The 21,608-nt window shown below is 41.6% G+C and overlaps 2 long non-coding RNA genes across 3 annotated transcripts; one reads left to right on the top strand and one right to left on the bottom strand.

Moving 5' to 3' along the window:
* Window positions 1-4,128: 4,128 nt before the first annotated feature.
* LOC119286007 lies at window positions 4,129-14,642 on the bottom strand. The gene is made up of 6 exons (XR_005140138.1): window positions 14,453-14,642; window positions 12,115-12,200; window positions 11,575-12,026; window positions 11,372-11,449; window positions 4,660-4,790; window positions 4,129-4,557 (listed from the first exon to the last, which is right to left on the bottom strand). It is a non-coding gene; the product is annotated as an uncharacterized LOC119286007 (long non-coding RNA).
* On the top strand, window positions 6,131-8,883 carry LOC119286006. Of its 2 annotated transcripts, none has more exons than XR_005140137.1 (6): window positions 6,131-6,596; window positions 6,678-6,884; window positions 7,226-7,558; window positions 8,161-8,278; window positions 8,430-8,493; window positions 8,736-8,883. It is a non-coding gene; the product is annotated as an uncharacterized LOC119286006 (long non-coding RNA). The 2 variants fall into 2 exon arrangements; XR_005140136.1 differs by having other exon boundaries at window positions 7,789-8,278.
* Window positions 14,643-21,608: the final 6,966 nt, after the last annotated feature.

The raw sequence follows: 21,608 nt of genomic DNA, 5'->3' as shown, positions 1-21,608 counted from the left end.
TTGCATCATGCTTTTATATCAATATTTATTGCATTATGGGCTATTATTACACATTATATCACAATACTTATGCCTATTCTCTCTTATTTTACAAGGTTTACATAAAGAGGGAGAATGCCGGCAGCTGGGATTCTGGGCTGGAAAAGAAGCAAATATTAGAGACCTATTCTGCACAGCTCCAAAAGTCCTGAAACTTCACGGAAGATGTTTTCCAAATATATAAAAAAATATTGAGAGCAAGAACTTCACCAGGGGGGCACACCCTGCCCACGAGGGTGGGGGCGCACCCTACCCTCCTGGGTGCGCCCCCCTATCTCGTGGGCCCCCTGGTCCTCCGGTGGCCATCTTCTGCTATATGGAGTCTTTCGATGGGAAAAAATCATAAGCCATCTTCTCGGACGAAACTCCGCCGCCACGAGGCGGAACCTTGGCGGAACCAATCTAGGGCTCTGGCGGAGCTGTTTTGCCGGGGAAACTTTCCTCCCAGAGGGGGAAATCATTGCTATCGTCATCACCAACGCTCCTCTCATCAGGAGAGGGCAATCTCCATCAACATCTTCATCAGCACCATCTCATCTCAAAAGCCTAGTTCATCTCTTGTATCCAATTCTTGTCTCCAGGTCCGGGATTGGTGCTAGTAGGTTGCTTGTAGTGTTAATTACTCATTGTAGTTGATGCTAGTTGGTTTAATTGGTGGAAGATCATATGTTCAGATCCTATATGCATATTAATACCCCTCTGATTATGAACATATTTATGCTTTGTGAGTAGTTACTTTTGTTCCTGAGGACATGGGAGAAGTCTTTCTATTAGTAGTCATGTGAATTTGGTATTCGTTCGATATTTTGATGAGATGTATGTTGTCTCTCCTCTAGTGGTGTTATGTGAACGTCGACTACATGACAGTTCACCATTATTTAGGCCTAGAGGAAGGCATTGGGAAGTAATAAGTAGATGATGGGTTGCTAGAGTGACAGAAGCTTAAACCCTAGTTTATGCGTTGCTTCGTAAGGGGCTGATTTGGATCCATATGTTTCATGCTATGGTTAGGTTTACCTTAATACTTTTGTTGTAGTTGCGGATGCTTGCAATAGAGGTTAATCATAAGTGGGATGCTTGTCCAAGTAAGGACATTACCCAAGCACCGATCCACCCACATACCAAATTATCAAAGTACCGAACGCGAATCATATGAACATGATGAAAACTAGCTTGACGATATTCCCATGTGTCCTCGGGAGCGCTTTAGATCATATAAGAGTTTGTCTAGGCTTGTCCTTTGCTACAAAAAGGATTGGGCCACCTTGTTGCACCTTATTTACTTTTGTTACTTGTTGCTTGTTACAAATTATCCTATCACAAAACTATCTGTTACCACTTATTTCAGTACTTATAGAGAATACCTTGCTGGAAACCGCTTATCATTTCCTTCTGCTCCTCGTTGGGTTCGACACCCTTACTTATCAAAAGGACTACGATAGATCCCCTGTACTTGTGGGTCATCATCTACCGAAGAGAAGAGAAGGAAGAAACAGTAAATACAAAGCAAACAAGTGCATTACTAAGCATGACATGACGATATACGGTGCTAGGGGTGTTCTAACGCAGTGCTACATGGTACCGGGAAAGGGGGGGAATATCCAGAAAAGTTTTCCTGAAGTTTGCGCATTTTCGGATAAACATACCAAAGGGGGAAAGTTGCATGTTCTCTATGATGGCAGATGAACGGTCTGCGTATTCGGATTCGTCTCGTCTTTCTGAGCAACTTTCATATACAAAACATTTTCATCCGAGTTACGATTATTTTTCTATGAATTTTCAAAGATTTAGTGAATTTCTGGAAATTTTTTATTTAGTTTAAACTGAATTGACCAAGTCAATTTGACTAGTCAAAAGGGGAGGTGTGAACCATGTGTCATAGACTTAGATATTTTAATCTAATTTATCTTTTTATCTAACAGTAGGGTCTATATGTCATATACACTACACCTAACCACTAATTAGCCTAACTACTACTACTAGTAGAGTGTCCGTGCGTTGCCACGGGCTCTTGGAATAGTTTGCAAGAGTTACATGTTAAATTTCACACGTACAAACAATATAACACAAACACAATTATTGAATAATTGAAGTCCATTTTTGGAATGTAAATTAATAACAAAAAGAAGGATTAACGACATGTCCATGTAACAAACTGAGCCATGTTCGATCTTAACATCTATTACAAAACTGTCAATACCTAGATGATGTGCTTAAAAAATTCTTTCACAATATCAAGAAAGTTACCTTTAGCTTCATTCCCACGTTGTTTTAGCAAGTATAATAAAAATTATTTCCTCAACTCATACCCATCCTACATAAACAATAGACGTAGTTAGTATGAAAATTTCACGCCGAAGGTCTTAAAACATGTAACGGACAATACTCACCTCGCAAACCGGCTTGACCAATTCTTGACTGTTCCACCAGAACATAAAATGAAAAACAAAATAGCCCGACACATTCTTGCAGTTTTTAAAATTAATAATATAAAAAATATAGTGATAACAAAAAGAAATGTTTTTATTATGAATTCATTACCCGTCTATACTCGTTGAAATACCAACCAGAAATAAATGTTGTCATTTAGATATATCGAAATTCCAACCAGGCAGCTTTATTTCGAGTGCTTCTTTGAAATCCCTTGCAAAACTTTTAAATTTCAGTGCATGCCTCAAATTTTTATCCTCTAACATTGTGATGTTTGAATAGGGTCTATAATATATAGACGACGTGCCTCTTTGTCGATGACGTATAAGATGTATCGGCCGATGGATACATAGGGAAGATAAATCTACAAGTGAATCTATTAGAAACAACAAATAAACCATGATAACAATAGACAAAATACTTTACTTATCATGTTGCACGATGAGATGTTGTTGTCTATCCCAGGCCAGCTATCAAATAATGTTGCTAACGGCTGGATAGTTTCGTTCTCGCAAAACTTCTTACCTCGTGTTAACTCTAGCATCATGGACTAAGTAAAAAAGGAAATATTGTTTCAACATTTTGATACTAATGCCACATAGAATGAAGAGTTACGATAACTTACACAAAATCTTAGATCCATGTAGTGTATAGGAGGGTATGTGAACAATACTCCCTCGTCACATGCCAATTTTCTAGAAAAAAATGTGTTTGAAATTATATAGTAAGAATATGAAGAGAAATGTTACTCGGTTATGCAGTCAACCAAAACAAATTCAAGAATATTAACACCATGCAGAATGTTGAAAGCTTTTGTTGACCACTGACCACCAACATGTTTTCAGAAAAATTGTGCCTCAAACAGTATATGAAAATACAATGGTAGTTTTTCAACCTGCTATGTGCATTATACACAAGTTCATATCATTTTAATAAGTTGACAATGTTCAGCTAATTCATGCAGAGAACAAGTTTTCCTTTCTTAGTTCACCCGTTTGCTCATAAAAAGGAAGCTTAGAATATTTGATGTGCAGATTAACCAGAGACAATATAAGCTTCAGTATAACCCACAGATAACTTGGTATGGACTGAAACAATAAAGCTCCTTTAAACCATGGACATTTATTTTCATTATAAGCAGTGATCAACATGTACTTACTAATAATTATTATTCAAAACTTGATGTACTACTAATAATTACAAAAAATCCGCAAAGAACTTGAGAGGTAAGCACGGAGTTAATCAATAGTTACTACCAATAATTTTTAAATATAGAGAATCATGAGGGACAAAATAGGTATAGAACAACAAATGCACAATTGGCATTGTGGGATCAAAAGAATCTTCTATACAATATAATGCACCATCAGCTCGTCGCTAACTGCTTGCAAGAGTATTCTTTAACATCAAGCATAAAACAGTACAATCAGAGTACCATTGCTCTCTTTCTGACGGTAGATATTCACCTAAACAACATGTTTGATAATCTAGTAACATGCAACTTTGTCACAACAATACCCACTCTCCACCCCAGTTAAACTAAAGCAAAAGGCTTCTCTAAAGACATAGACAGAATGTTGCTCATATCTAGCAACAACATAACCATCCCTATCAGCCAATGCCCTCCATCCCTCCCTCCCTCTCTCTCCCTCTCTCTCACACACACACACACACACACGCGCGCGCACACACACACACACACAACAAAGCTAGAACAACAACAACAGGTAGCACGACGCGGCCACATCCCATCGTCTCATCTCCCAGAAAAGGTGATACTGCTGCATCGCAATGGAGCCGGTAGAAAGGTTTGACCGCACAACACACAAACACCACCAAATTGTGGGGCCATTCATGATCTACGCTTTCCTGGTTCCCACGGCGTCAAGGTTAATTTCTTTTGTGGGTCAAGATTTTCAAGAGAAGATAACCTCACCTCCGAGCCACCATGTCCATCATACACGCTGAGCATCTCTCCTCCCGTGACTTGGCCTTTTACTGTTGTAGTAACAACCATGTCATCCCAGTACTTGTTATTCATGTTATTCTATCAATGGAATAATTTGAGTTTTTCGACCGAACGCTTGTCTGCATTTGAGGACAAATAAATTAGCTGAGACAACCAAGTAAATAAGTTCAAATTAATAGGATAAAATATAAATTGAGCACTGAGGCAAGTAATATCATTACCAATCTTGTATCTTCTTCCGATGTCCAAGCCATACGGTGTGCGATCCTACCGGGCTCTGAATTCGCTTCAAGACGGACGACAAGCCATGACCATCTAGACTCATTTAATCCTTTTGAAATGAGGAGCCTATCTGTTAAGGAACGCTAGGTTCAGACATGACTGATAGACTATTCCAAGAAACAATGGTACAGGCAAAAAAATACAAACAACTGCATGTTAGGATTAGATGGGAACCCGAGAAGCTACTAAACCTACATATCTACAACTAAGCAGGAATATTCATATGATTATACTGCACACAATGATTTGTATCTCAGTAAACTCCTTGCAGTCCAAAAGAAATCTGCACTACTAAGACCTACAAAGTCAGTTACAGAAAGTTGCTTAACTACATTATTATCTCAGAATTTCATTACATACTACAACAGTAGCAAGAAAGCATCTTGGTTCAGCTTATGCAAGTACTATAATGTGATCTTAAGAAAGAAAAGAGTAAATTGGTCAGCTTACGCAACTACCAAAATTTTACCTTACACAATTTTGTTATAGTTTCACGCAAAAAAAATATGGCACAAGTGCACAACCTTTAGGAGCTGAAAAATACTGGATAACATCTCAATGAAAACATGTTGTAACACAACTGCACAAAAAGTATTATGCCAAGAGCACCAACCCACCTGCAAAAATTGATGTAGGCCAGCTTTAACATTTTAAGCAACACACACAAAACAAATTAACCCTGAAGTCTTGAATTAACCATTGGGCATGCATTTAGCTTCACTATCATACTTCATATGTATGCTTTACTAAATCAATGATCAAAACATCATTGTTGTATCAAAAAAACAGAACACGACTTTGACGCTCTTATAGAATATAATACAATGAAAAAGTTTAAGAAATATAAGAGAACACTTTCAGCTTCAGATGTGTCAAGTATCTTACTATTACTTATCATTGTATGATGCTTTAGTTCCAAGAACTGACATGAATCAACTAAATGCCTTTCTTGAAAATAAGAAAAATATTGTTCCTTATTTTTGCCATCGGTTCCTCTGCTATTCTTGTTGATATATAACCAGAACACACATAGTGATAAGCTCTTTTGCAGGGACATGAAAAGTTACATTAGATCTAGATGGATGGATGGATGAATAGTGTATGCATATACTTTGTGACAATTTAAAAACAGTATATATATCACAAATGATACACCTTTTTTAGATCATGATACACTAATCTACTACCACTATAAAAGAAAGAGAGGGCGGAGAACCAGATCATCCTATCCATCAAAACCTGCAATCTGATGGTCTACATCCCTCCAGCATACTAAACGTGTTTTACGCTTTAATTACCCACCATGTCATCTACTACCCCTATAAAAGAAGAGAGGGGCAGATCCAAACAATCAGGTTCGTACATTTACAACAAGCTGATGGTCCATAATCCTTCCGTGTTTGATGCTACAAGCCACGCATTAAGGCCATCGCTAACCCTGCTCCGCGGTTAAAAAATATCTACCCACAACGCACGCACGATCTCTCACCCCCCGCATCCTCCCGCACGGGCCGTTCTTCCACGCCCGCACGACCTCTCGCCATCTCCTCCTCCCGCACGGGCCATTCGCCGCCCCGCCGTTCCTCCCGCGGTCGTCAGCCGCAGCCAGAGCCACACCTCCCCGCCGCTCAGCTTGGCGGAGCCGCCGGAGCCACCCCCTTCGCCGCCATCCAGTAGCTGGCAACCGGCGCGCTCCCACGTCGCCGTCGGTGGGCCGCCGCAAGACCGTCGTCGGCCGCGTCCGTACCCTCATCCATCTGCATAGCCCCGGCTTCGTCTCCTCCGCGCCGAGGCTGTACGCGCCCTTGATTTGGACGGCAGTACCACCGGGGCGCATCACCTTCTTGCGCCTCCCACATCGGCCTCCATCTCCATGGTTGTCCTCCTCTGTACCCAATGACTGTCTATAAGCTTCATGTGCATCAGTAGTTTTGAGCCACCAATCTGGATTGAACAGGTCGCAAGGGCTTGCCGGCAACACCTGATCTTTGATCTGGTTTGTATGCATGCGTGTGTGTGATTAGTTTCAGCGGCCACAGGTCGTTGTAGTAAGATGATGCATCACGCATTGAATGGAACCATAAGGCTAGGAGCACGTGCACACACTGGCGTCGGCGGCACGGTGTCAAGCTGCGGAGAAGGCATCCGGCGAGGCGGCCACCAGGTTCTCCATCTCCTCTTGAATTCTGCTAATTATCTTGGCATTTTATTGGCCTGTCAAACAAGAGCGTCCATCACCATCTCCCCATATACACTCGTACTGAACACCATACCCGACTGCTACTTTGGTACAGTACGGTGATTAGTCTTTCCTAATTCTCTTGACCAAAGCATTGCCCTTTGCTATTTCTCAGTTTCTATATCTCCGGATTAATCGATGAGTCAAAAGCTGATGCTTCCGTTTCTAAATCATAGTTTTGTTTTCAAAATCATAGAAAAGTTTGGGACGGCTAGACTATAGTATGCTCTGGACATCCTACTGATGCCGATGATTTTGCTTTGCAGGTGGATAAGTGGATGGCACATGTGTATATTGCTGTTGAGGGATTATATTCGACATTTTATTTTTATCCCAACACTAGATTGAAGTGGTGATTTACAAAGGATTTTTAGTGGGGCACAAGTGTAGATTGATAAAAAAGCATGCTGAATAGTGAAGTAGTACCATGCTAGAATTACTTGGCTACATTTTTTTTGTTTCTTTGATGCAATGTAATCTTTGTTGTTCCTGTTATTAGTGAATTTTCTAGAACATCGGGTAAGCACTATGCTAAAAAAAAGCTATTCTAGAAAAGGATGAGAAGAGCTATTCCAGAAAAGGATGAGAAGAGCCTCAAGGTACATTCTTTTTATTCTTCCAGTGTGTCTTACATATTTTCTAGCTTGCAATGCTTTATAAGATATTTCATATGGAGGTCAACGTTGAAAAAAAAAGGAGTAGTCAACTTGTGGAGAACAATGTTAATCAAGCTCTCATGATATTCCCTCTGCTTCAAGATGTTTTCTCAACTATTTGTTAACATGCTTCTGAACTTTGATTTTCTTTACTAAACTAGACCATTGTGCAGGTGTTGGTTCATGATGGGTCGTCCTTAAAAATCTTGACAATTACCCTTGACACAACACATGGGATGTGCTCAATCCTACTTATTTTTGTCTATTATTTTATATATGTTTTTCACCTCAGAGATTTTATTAAATTTCAGTTGGGTTATAACAAGAGATGCAAATAAAGAACTTTATTATGGGTTTTCATAAAACAAATATGTACTTCCAAATACCTTGAAGGTTATTGATTATATGCAGCAAGGCCATTTGATTAAGTTGGCTCTTTTTTGACACCAATTTATATGCAAGCTATTTGAATATATATTTGCGAAAGAAAGTACAGAAGTGTGTTTGGGTGAGGCCAAGATTAAACATCTCACATTTTGTTTCAGAAATCATCTCTACTTAAGTCCAAGAGGTCATCAGGTGATGAGATGGATGAACTCCCAGTTTGCATTTATTGGGAGCTATGAAACTGGTAAAATGATTATGGTTCCCGCAACTCCTAAGGTCGAGGTTTTCTTCCACATTTCTATAATTTTATTTATCTTTGTACTAATTTATCACCCATTATGCGTTTTTTCTCCTTTAGACTAATTATCAGAATATACTGGCCAAGAGACCGTTCTTACCTTTGGTATTGCATCTTTTTTCTCAACAGCCTATTACATTGGAACTTGGTGAAGAAGACCTATTCTGTTTGAGTATGTTGACATTGACAAAAGGTACATGCCGCATGCTGAGACTTATATACCCTATGTGGAACTTTTCATGAAATCATATCGAGAAGGATGTTACCTCCCACAAAGTCTTTATTTGATGTCTAGGGCTTGTCATTTGTCATGTTTATATGTCCAGTAGAGTAATCATAGCAGCTAGATTGTATCACCACTAAAGTCGAAAGCTTCGGAATGGATATATATTATATCTTATGTTATCTTGGTATCTAAACCGCTCCTATGTGCAGGCAGCAAAGGGAACAAGTATTGAAGGGGGCATAAAGAACTATGGGAGATATTCCAATCCTTCAATGAGGCGGGGTCGACCGATTTTGACATGGGAGGAGTCCGTTAAGAGAGACCTGAAGGATTGGAATATCGACAAAGAGCTAGCTATGGACAGGGGTGCGTGGAAGCTTGCTATCCATGTGCCAGAGCCATGAGTTGGTTGCGAGATCTTATGGGTTTCACCTCTAGCCTACCCCAACTTGCTTGGGACTAAAGGCTTTGTTGTTGTTGTTGTTGTATGTCTTTGTTTGTACTGTTTTTATACAAGGACAACAATGAACGACATATGTACTTTTCATCCTATTTGTTTCTAGCATGTAAATGTAAGTATTTCTTCATACACGTGAGAAAGAAAATATTAGTTCTTACATGTTTGAGGATATGTATAACCATAATATGTAATGCAATTGTGGTGAGGTAGAACGAGGAGGAGAGGTGTGTGATGCTAGGCATATTAGCAAAATTTTTAGTTTAGTTGATTACATTCATGAGTGTTCTTCCGTTGCAACATACGGGCCTTTTTCACTGCATACACAGATATACTACTATCTTATAGAATATGTTGATCAAGGATGAAGAGGTGGATAAGTTTGTGGCTTTAGTTACTGAATGTCCAGATCTGGCTTGCTTCTCAACTAGGGCCTACATTTAGAGAAGACATATTCATATGTACGTGATTTATAAGGTCCTTTTTCTATACATGTTTGCAAAGTTTGTCGGTATATTATGCAGAGACAACTTGCCATGGTCTGCGTAGATGTGTTCTTTATTTCTCAATTTCTTTTGCTTTAAAACGATGTTGATTGGCTGAAAGAACGGTTCTGCATGGTTTGCACTCACACCTACTTGAATTTAGAGTTTTATTAGCAAATCCATTTAGAACAGTGTTACCATTTTACATTTTTCTACATAAAGTTGTACACTGCGGGGGTCTATACCCACAAACCAATGAAGGCAACTCAGAAGTTTTTCCCTGCCAATAACCAAGATTCACAAGGATAGGAGGGCAGAGATATCATGCTGCCATGGAACTGGTCCATTTGTCATTGCCTTGCTGCTTTCATGTTCCCTGATATTCAGTAGCCATATACTTTTAGGACTTAGGATGTGATTTCACATGCGTCGCTGATCATAGTTGATGCTTTTGTCGGTTCAGGGTGAACTATTTTGTGTACAATTGCTATTGGTCGTGTAATGACTGGCTATGCATGGCTCTGTTTTATTGAGCTTAAATGAAAATTTGATGGACCACCTAAATTCATACGAAACAAACAAAGGCTAAGTAGAGCCCCAAATTAGAGACACCATGGATGTCCATCCTGATCACTATTAGATTTTGTCATCGAAGAGCTACTAACAGACTTACAATCTCGAACGACTACCTGTATTTTTCAGAAAATTTGTTGACCTGGCCTTATTTGGGCATAGGACATGCCTGTATGTTTTGTGAAAGTTACAGGAGGCACATTTTATTTAAAATGGATAGATTGCAAATTTTGTTATACCTCCATTGGTCAGGACCTGACCATGGAAGAATGAACCCTAAATGATGTCAAATTATTGGTCAGGATCTCCACATAATATTTCACCAGCTTAGGCATCTGCATTGTCTGTTAGACAGGTTTGGTTTTTGGTATGTATGGGTCCTTGCTTAGTATGGCCCGGGAAACCTGACTGGTTATGTATGGGTCGTCGCTTAGTATGGCCCGGGAAGGGCTGGCCACTGAACCACATTAATTGTAGGTAATGAGTAGCCTTATTTTGGTGATAAAGATGTGATATCAATGCAACATGCTGGTTTGCTACTGCGAGCGGACCGACACCGTTCTGCGAGGGAGGCGAGAAGCACTAGCGAGCTGGCGACAACTGTTCTATGTCGAGTGAGGCGGTGCTGCAAACACCGTGTTTTATTGATGCGAGTGGTGACGCGGGGCGGCCAGCGTCGACTACGGTGGAGCTGTGGAGTGGGGCACTGCAAGCAGTGATGCGGGAGACCGACGTTTGTTGGGAAGTGGCGCAACAAGTGGTGCTGAGGGGGCATGGGAGCTAGGGTAGTCGGGCAAATCCAACGACGCACATGACCTGATCGTACAACTCAGGAGGGGGGCGGTCGCCGAATGTGATCGCCCAGCTGACGCCTGATGTTTCCCTATTTGAGTATGGGGAACGTTGGTTCATGAAACAATCGACACGTCTTTATGACTTGGGAATTCTATCCACCTTGCATCAAATTTAAAATCCTCTAAGAGAATTATTCTATGTTATGATAGAAATATTTATGTTTCATAGTATAACATGCTTTCAGTCGAGACGTGCATTGCACGTGCATGCTTACTAGTATTTTAAGCAACTGATTTTATGATGAAAGTAGTATTTTCTTACTTTGTGCTCAACCTTCCTAAACAGATATAGCATAGCCGGCCATATCCAACCATGGGGCAGACAACATAGCAGCCAAAATGTTGTATATTGCAATTAATTATAACAAACCGGACAAGAGTAATCTTCCATGGGATGTATTACTACAAATTGATAAATCATATTTATAAGAAGAGCTTGATAATAATATACGTCAAGAAAAAAGTACCAATCTTACCATGTATAATTTGGCACATATCATCAACTTATCTGACTAAAAGATAGCATGGTATTTCATCTCATGGGTATCTGTAAACTGGAAAAAATGTGAACTGAAGCAATTACCATGATACATTAGAGTTAGAAGGATGTGCACTAACTTCTCTTCTCAAGCTAGCTCCTAATCATGCTCAAACATAAGGCATATGAAAGAAGTGATACCTGATGATTCACCATATGTTGCAACCGCTGCTTCATTCTTCTTGCAGTTTGCATGGTTGTTCCGCTGCTCCCCACTGCCTCGCCTTACTGCTGCTACTTGCTAACGCCGCCCCGTAGTGCAGCTGCTGCTGGTCGCTGCCTCATCTTGCTACTGCCGCCCGCCGCCCTGTAGTGCAGCTACTGCAGCTGGTGGCCGCCGCAACTTAGTGTGTCTACCAACATCCAGATGCCCTCAGGCGCCACAGGTCACCACGCACCTCACCACAGATCCACAAGAGAGATTGAAATAGTTAGTAAATTATAGGCCTAAAATATACATACTTATTTAACTTTGTAAATATACATACTTATTATGCAAGTAAAGTAATACCATACGAGGCTTACCAATCAATGCTGCTCTTCAACTATGTCCCCTAAGAAACTGGTCCTCACCGCAGGTCACGTGCGAAGATCTGTAAAGCCGGAATCAAGTAGGCAACACATGTCATACATTATTTCCCCCATAGGGATTTGTGAAAGGGCGACAAAGACGGTGATAACCATGAGTGAGCTAGAGGAGGGACGCCATGACACACTGGACGTTGTAGATTCCGGTCATTGTGAGTTTCATCCAGTGGTGAGGTGTCCTGTTGCAGCGTATCATTGGTCAGGTGATGATTAGCAAGGAGTAGACCCATTCCAATAGTCTCGGGCTTAGGAGAGGAAAATAAGACTTCAATGCACATAGTTGATCAAGTGATGCTCAAGATTAACAATTTAGTAGAGACTCAAATAAATATAAACAAAATGCCGATGCATTCTTAAACTGGAAACATTGGACTTATAAAAGTTTCCATTTGTAGTGCTATGGCAGAGATGTGGATGAAACTACAATGTTGTCATATGATCATGTACAATAATAAGAACTCAAGGTGAAAGAATATATTTGCACAGAAACAATCATGTGTTGTCACCAACTACATCATGCTCTATATACCCCATCACCAACTACGTATAACATGTGAAAATTTTCACAAGTGTCAGATTTGAACTAAGTTGCATCTATATTGTCTTGAAAAAAAACTATAGCATGCTTCAGCATCTTGATGTCACTGTTTCGTAATGCCAAATAAAAAGGATGCTGGCATTGCAGTACAACTGAAACACTAAAAACTAAGTGCGAGCAGCTCAATGAAACTGAGATCTACCTCTTGGCTAGTTAACAAGAGGGAGAACTAACAACATCAAGGTAACCATTCTTAAAAGTTATAATTAACCGCTGAATAACTGTAGTTTCCAGACTAAGAGTTCATAAGTTATTATTATTATTTATTTATTTTATTTTTTTTGTCGGGTGCAACCAAGTACCCGTCCCTCCCGAGCTGCCCCCCGCGTGGGCGACCGAGAGGCCCCAGATCCCATCGCCACCGAACCTCCCCCACTCCTCCTCCTCCTCCTCCCTCGCCGCCGCCCAAGGGCGCGGCCAGGCGAAGCCTAGCCGTCGCCGGCGGTGGCGGGGACTCGGGCCCTCTCACTCGGGTGGGGCTGGTGCGGGACGGCGCCGCCGGGCCGGAGCGTGGCGGCGGGCCGGTCGCCACGGCGGGTGGCGGTGGCGCCTCGGCGACGTCGATTCCTCGCGGCAGGAGGCCTTGCGATCTGGCGCGTCGCGGCCGCCAGGGACGGCGGCGGCGTGTCCGGACCGGTTCGCGGCGGCGTGGCCGGATTGCTGGTCGTCCGTCGGCACGGTGGTGGGTGCGACTCGTCGGCAGCTGGGCAGATCCGCGGGATTCTACCCTTGTCTGGCCCTTGACAACGCGGGCAACTACGGGGGAAACCCTAGATCTCCTTGGGATCAAGCGATGGCGGCGCTTTTGCGTCGTAGTCCCTCTTTAGGGCATTGTTCTGGAGTTTGCTGCGGTTGAAGGGACCAGCGACGTCGGCGGCGCACGTCTGGTGGAGCAACTGCCGATGAAAATCGTGCCGACTACGGTCATGGCGGACGATGGCGGCATCTTAGATGTCGTTCCCTTGTCGAGGCATCGTCGTTGCAGTCTGCGTCATCACGCTCGGGATGCTCCGGGGGAAACCCTAGATCTGGGTCTTCCGAATCGGACGATGATTATTTTCCTCCTGGGGCCATCGTTTTGGAGTAAGTGCTGGCTGGGCGGATGGTGGATCGGTACTTCATCTCACACATCGATGGCGGCGGATATCGGCGGCATGGCGCTGTGGAGGCTCGGCGTCCGATGCACGGAGATGGACTCGCGCAGGAGGAGGTTGTTGTCTGGCGTCATGGTGACGTCGATGGCAGAGTGGCCAGACAAGGTAGAAGCCTCAATATGTTCTGAAGAAGGACCCGTGGAAGATGGTGGCTACGACACACGAGTGCGTCTGACCGGATTGTGCCCCAGACCCGGTATGTGGCTCGGCTGGGGCTTCCGAATATGTTTCGGCTTCCGGCTTTTGATATTAGGCTTAGGTGAGTGGTTTGGGTAGTGGTCCAGCTAGCACCCCTTCATCTTTTTGGATTGGAGTAGTGGCATGTGTTGCTAAGATGGTGGATTCAGGCACATTGTTGTAATACTTTGTAAGGTCCTCGAGAATAATCAATAAAGTGGCGGTATGCATCTCCCAGATGCAGAGGCCGGGGGTCATCCTTCTTTTCTAAAAAATAAGTTAGGGGCCACATTAAAATCAAAGCATCGCTAGTTGATAAGCAAAGCAGAACAATCAAGCATATCAACTACCACAGGTCCACAATCGGCTCAAAGTACTAATCACTTCCTCTACGTCAGTCCTGAAATCTGAAAATAAACATAAGCAGAATCTCATGAAGCAAGAACTACTTCTGGAATGCAAATATCATCACAAAAGGGAAAATCATGCTTGTCTATCTCACCCTAAGTGCCCAGAATTTTTGTCGCTGCTGCTGGCCACGGAAGAAAGTGGACGCGCTAGGAGAGCTCTGGCAGAATATTTTCTCTCACATGCCCGTGGGTTGCAACGGGAGTAACAAATTCTTGAACTCTCGTAACAACTCATTTGTGTTGCCACTTCTCCCTTACATCACTGTCGTAGAGCATAGCCACATTCCTATTCACAGCGAACTTCATCAGTTTGTTTTATTGCAGTCTAGAAATCCTAAATTAAGTAAAAGATTGCATCATCCCAGCATGAATTTTTTCAGTGAACAACTAATAGGGTACTACTTATGCTACCTGACATCCTAGATTGTAGGACCATTGGGCGTTGAGTCATGGGATTGCAGTAAGGATCTCCTCGGTGACCTCATATATCCCTTGCATAGAACAGTTACCAGAAACAATTGTGTGTGTGCCCAATTCGATGTACAAAATGCTAAACATGTATATACTTGGCACGCAATAATTTCCTTTTGTATCATGTAAAACTACACTTACGTTTGTCCTAGCTGAAAATTTCTCCTTATATTTTGAAAGGAAATATCATACGCTTTTTGTTAGAAATGAAGATTAGTTACACGGTAACAGTTACATGAAAATTTTCATACGGTTTTCTTTAAATATAAAAATCGCTAGTCTGGAGTACTTCATACATGCTTAATTATTTTGGTCGGAAAGATTTTCTTAATTCTGATTAAGAAACGATTATACATTCAACAATAATAGAATAATCTAGGAAGATGGTAAATACTAAACTGTCCAACATATAATAATATATTCTGAACCTAGGCTTATGCCTTTGCCTAATGCAGAGGGCAGAAGGATTAGCTATACAATGAAGATAATCCGATATTTAGCATGTGTTATGAAGAAACAACAGACAACACACTATGTGTACCATCTTTGTGAGAAACATCATCTGATTTCATTGGCAAACAAAAAAATTCACTATTGCCTATTGTCTAAGGTTTGACTCTGAATGCAGTCCTAATCACCTTCCCTTCTTTTTGCTCATAATCCAGTTAAGAATATTATTCTTGATATAGAAACATAAATAATTGTTTTCTTGGAGAATGGATTTAATGAACTGTAAAACAATCCAGGGAATTTAAGGGTAAGAGATTACTTGCCTGCATATTGGGTGCAAGAGTTTGGTTCATCCCGTCCGCAGCCTCACTGAAAATTATTGCCCTCCCTGAAAATTAGGACCAATGAATCTGCTTCAAATTACTTCTCTGAACTCTTCTTGTCATCTACATCCATATCACAGCGAGTCTCCTGATGCTCATAAACGAAACAACAATGGAGGCGAGGCAATATATGTTTCCTGTCAAAGCAACCATCTAACACGTACCATGACTCCATATGAGTAGAGATATTGTTTCTACTCTCCTACCCAGAATTATTTAAAGAAAGATCAAAGCTGTAGCAAAATCCTCAATAGGCTAATAGCAATTATAGCACACTCATCCAAAAAAATAGATAAAAATAGTTTTGTCTGCATACGGGAACAGGCTGATCGTTGTCTCAGCTAATAAGCTCCACATCCATCCATACAAACGAACTGCTGCTTTTAATAAACACATCGATCTCCAAAGAAGAGGAACGCTTGTACAGGCGGCCGCACGGGGAGAAGACGATGATGAATACGCGGTAAAAAATAATTATCTAAGGTATGTTACTTGCATTTCCTTAAAAAGAAGGTGGAGCTTCACTATTCCAGCAAGAGCTACTGCTATTCATAGCTCATCCATTGATCATGTAGTATAGTATATGGTAATTGTGGAATGCAGTAGGGACGGAGAATAGTTGGATAAGTTGACCTTTGTTAGCTGCAGCATACATGTTGATGATACCATGGATCATTGTCTTTGTCTTCTTCGTCCATGATTAGGACGTAGGTGTCAGACCACTTGTACAGACAAACACATTACACTGATGCTGTTCTGAATTGAGTAGAAGAATTCCATGGTCCGAACTGCTCTACATCACATACGTAGCACTACTGCCAGCTGCGGAAAACTTCCTTGAACACCATCAGGGGTCTGGATGTGTGCAATTATATGCGTCAGTCAAATACAATAGTTGATCGGCTAGAACAAGCATGGGGATAATGAATGGCTGGACATAGTCCATCCATCGATGACTCATCCCTTGGTCTAATTACCTTCTGACGTTGAAGGGCCTGATGATGCCGGGAGCGCCGGCTCCACGGAGGACGCAGCTACTGACGCACTTGGAGGTGCACCGAGCCGCCTCAGGTGACCCCGGGTGCTTGATCTGCTCCACTTTTCAGTTGCCTTCTGCTGCTTCTGGCTGGGATGGGCGTCCTCCGGCCACCGCCAGACCGCCACGCAAGCGCACCAACGCCCGCGTCGTCAGGCCTCCATCCCCCTGGGGTCTTGCCGCTTGAGGAAGAGGGTGAGAGGGGCAGGCTTGGGAAGAGAGAGGGGCTCTACCAGATTCGCCGCCGACACCAACGATGTCTTCGCCCGTCGTCTCCATCCTTCTCCTCCGCCCCAACACGGCGCCACCGTTGCCCCTACTTCACCACCCAAGCGGTGACGACCCAGCCGGTCCAACCCCTCAGCGACGCGGCTGCCCCGCTCCCATCCTCAGTGTCCCCAACACGAGTTGGCGGCTGGGGTTAGCCGCAGGGGCGCGCGCAGGGAGGGAACGACGAGGAGGTGTTGTGCATCAATTGGGGAGACAAGGGATGAGCCGGTTTGAATCAACGTGAGTTTAACAACAATAATCATGGTAACGTGGCATCATTAGTAGAGGATTACTGTAGCTTAATTATCCGGATGGCACAAACATGATAAAGAAAGAGAATCATGGGTTTAGAAATCCATACTCTTTCCACCCAAATCATCTAAGAAAAAAGATGAGGAAGAATTTGAACGCTTTGTTGAAATGCTTATGCCAGTATTTTTGTGAACTTGTTTGGATGATATTTTAAAGGTGTCCCCTTATGCTAAATATCTGAGAGATATTGTCACTAATAAAATGAAAATACATGAAGCTGAAATCTCCACTATGCTTGTTAATTATTCTTTTAAGGATGGAGTACCTAAGAAATTAGGAGATCTAGAAATACCAACTATACCATGTTCCATCAAAAGAAGTTATGTCAAAACTGTTTTGTGTGATTTAGGAGCGGTGTTAGTGTTATGTCTTTCTCTTTATACAAAAGACTTGATTTGAATAAACTCACACTCACTGAAATATCGTTGCAAATAGCTGACAAGTCAACTACCATATCTATCGGTGTTTGTGAGGATGTGCTTGCAAATGTTACTATCTTGACAGACTTTGTTACACTTGATATGCCCGAGGACAACAACATGTCGATTATCCTTTGTAGACTCCTTTTGAACACTGTAGGGGCTGTTATTGATTGCAACAAAAGCAATGTCGCTTTTCATATCAATGGTAATGAGCATACGACGCACTTCCCGAAGAAACAATTTCAAGTGAATGGTATCAATGTTATTGAAAAATCTTCGACAATTACTGTTGGAAGTTTTAAACGCCCTCTACCTACTGTCAAAAAGAAATATGAAACACTTACTGTTGAGGAGATGCTTATCCCTATTAAGGTAACTTAGTGTTTTACGAAAGTTCTTCGGGTTCATGCTAATTGAAAATGGTTGTTAATAAGACTTGACCAACCTTATTAATGGGTTGTTTTCGACAGGCACGTGGTCGATGAATTTAGTAGGCACAACCTTCTATACCCACCTTTTATTTTCTATTATTTTTAGTTAAATACAATAAAATGCCATGTTTATCCCGTTTTCTGAATTTTCCGTGCAATAAAAAGTGCCCGAAAATGAAAGTGCTCAGAATGACGTGAAATTTTGACACGAATGTTTTCTAAATATTTAAGAATTTTTTGGTACAAAAAACACCACAGGGGGTGTTCAGGTGGCCACTAGGCACCAGGGCACGCCACACCCACCTGGTGCGCCCTGGTGGGTAGTGGGCCTCATAAGGCCCGCCTCACTTATCCCTTTAGCTCACTTCGTGACCTAGCTCTCTCTCTCTCTCTCGTGTTTTTCCTCTCAAACCCATGATTTTTGATCTCCTTGCTCGGAGCTCCGTTCCCGAAACTGTTTTGGGGGATTGCTAGTTCGTATGTGACTCCTCCATTGCTCCAATTAGTTATTGTTCTAGTGGTTTATATTTTGAGTAATTAGCTACTCTTGGTGCTGCTATAAATGACCTTGCATGTTGAATTCCTTGAGTTCCAAGTAGTTTGAATGCTTGATATGGCCTCTAGGAATCCATGTGAGTAGTTACTATCAATCTTGTGAAGTTTTGTTGACATCATTTTGTGGCTCAAAAATTTCAACTTGTTCTTAGGAAGATGGACCTTTTTCGAAGGATTTCATCTAAGAAGAATTCCGAGGGAGTCATCAGTGAATCATCAGCTGATGACATCAACACTCCACGATGGATGGAGGTCCGGCCGTGCGAATGGCCGCACATTGCCTTCATGGAAGAAGTCGGATTCCACCAAGAGTTCAAGCAGTTCATTGCAAATGTTGGACTTACCAACTTCCTGGCAGATGAGTGTGACCAACACCAAACCCTCACGAACTCCTTTGTGCAAAAAAATTATTTTCTAAATAGGCATGAACCTCCTGCAGTGCGGTTTAATTTATATTATAAAACCCGTCAGATACCGCTCACTGAATTTTGTGAGATATGTTTAATTCCCTCTGATGGGGAATTAAGAGTGCCTAGACCGAAAGAGTTTGAGGTCTTCCTCCTCACTTTGAAAGTGGGTGGGGGAAGGGGCATGTCGAAAGCCACAACCACTATTCTGCAGTTTCCTTCTGTGCATTACATTGCCTTATTTGTCACGAAGTGTCTGACTGCTAGAGAGAAGGGCGGTATACTTAGTGCCCTGGCCTCACCATTCTAGTCATGCACTCCACAATGACCACACCTACAACTTAGGGGCTATCATTGCATCGTCTGCACATTAACAGAACTAAGGGTAAAATCCATGGTGGTATTTATGCCACTCGCTTAGCGAGATGTTTTAGTGTTCAGATACGCCATCATGATTTTCCGTTGCCCAGAGTTTATCTAGATCACCATGCGATGAAGAACCACCACTTTATTTATGCTTCTGATTCTTTTAACCATATTTGTTATAACTTGGTATTTGGTGAGAATACCCGTAATATTATCCCGTTGCCTGCACCTACTTTGTTTGATTTTATTGCTAGGAACGGATAAACCATCCTACCAGCGGATATTGTTGCCTAACAGAACAACCATGCAGCGGTAGAGGAGCAGCCCAGTAGTGGGACGCTCAGATGCCGCCGCCTCAGCACTTTCACATGGGACTGGATGGCTATTATGGGTGGCGATTACCAAGCTAGGTCAAATGCCTAAGCTTGGGGGAATATTCATGTTCACACACTTCATTGCAATTTTTTGGTGTTAATACTTTTTCATTGCATTATCCATGTTAGTTTTATTTTCTCGCTTTCTTCTTATGTGTTTGAAAAACTTTGAGAGGACCCAAAAATATTTCTTGCTTCTTTTCATTTTTTCTCTAGTTTAATTTAGTTGCAGTATTAAAAGAAAACCCAAAAAGATTTCCCGTTTCTTCTTTTGCTTGTTGGAAGCTTTCCCGTGTAAATGGTTTTTCTCGTTTCGTTTTCTTTCCTTAATTTGCTTTCTTTATGAAAAATCAAAAACTCCAAAAATATTTCAGTGTGTTTCTCTAAAATTCTTTTTTTGTTGAGTCGTACTAAGGAGAAGACCACGACGAAAAATGACGAGTGGCTCTCATATGCATTATTATTGATCTAACGAAGAGCCCATATTATTGTCTTCTCCTCTGAATAAAATATTGCAGATTCCAGCTTAGTCCACGACACTTTTGCACTATTATTATTTTCACATCATTCGGTTGTGGAAGTGAAAGGCAATAATGACGATATTTGATGAAGTGATTGTGGCAGGGAAAAGCGAGTATGAACTCAACTTGTTTTTGTTTTTGTAACTATATTTAACTTAGTATCCATGATTTAGCATATTATGATTAAACATGTTTGCAATGACAATTAGAGATTACTAGGAAAATCGCTCGTGCTTTGCACCGGGAGATAGGCTTTAAACATGTGTTATGTGACCCACAAGAGCATCTTCACTTCCTAACAAGGATATAAGTCCCCATCCTGAAGAAAACCAAAACTATGAATGTAAGAATGTCATAATATAAAATTACTTAGAAAATTGTAAAAATGGGCCAACCGATCAGCAATAGGAACAAAACAAAACTCATGAGAGGAATACAACAACAATAGTTTTCAGCGAGTGAAACTTGCTTCTAACCATCAGGATTTGATAAGTTGCTACTAACTGGTGGCACAATGAGTAATCTTTTCTAGATGCAGTAAGTTCGGTTTCCAACATAACAGTAGCTACCTTGCATGCATGTTATGTTTCACTGGAAAAAAATTGATAGCAGGTCTCGTACTGAGAACACAAACAACTCACACTTTAAATTGAGATGGCTCTTCTTCACAAAATAAAAATAAGATGTAGATTTTCTTCATACTGAAAACACAAACCACTCAAACAACTGTGGCAGCTTTAAGCACTCTCATCAATGTGCCTATGTCAAACCAATGTAGATTTTCCAACATGGATTTAGTGACAGCAATAAATGATTCACAGCCAGTAAAAATGAAGAAGGGAAATAGAGGATAACTGGAAACTCAAAAAGGAAGCAAGCAAAACTGTTTTGGGTGCTTACAGTCCGATCCAAATACCTTGTTCCATTCGAGGCAAAAGTTGAAGTGCCTTCTACAATAATATTAGTCATGTCCACCTTGGCAAGCCTAGACAACGCGAAATAGAAATTCATACAAAAAAATCAAACATTATTCATTCGCAGGAAATTAACATGAATTTTCTAGCGATTCTGCAAAGAGCAGTTGACATATTTACATTGTATGATAATTTTGTAAACGAAAAAAGGATCCTCGAGCTTATCCTACACGTGGTGGTAAGAGTCTCTGATGTAATGGACGCGTACATAAGAACACAACGACCTGTGGTGATTGGAGAGGTGGAGAGGTGAAGCTAGGACAGTGTTAGTCAGGC

The sequence above is a fragment of the Triticum dicoccoides genome, chromosome 4A (genome assembly GCF_002162155.2).
Source record: "Triticum dicoccoides isolate Atlit2015 ecotype Zavitan chromosome 4A, WEW_v2.0, whole genome shotgun sequence".
NCBI lineage: Eukaryota > Viridiplantae > Streptophyta > Magnoliopsida > Poales > Poaceae > Triticum > Triticum dicoccoides.
Note: the sequence above shows the minus strand (reverse complement) of the source record. Positions and strands in the feature narration are given on the sequence as shown.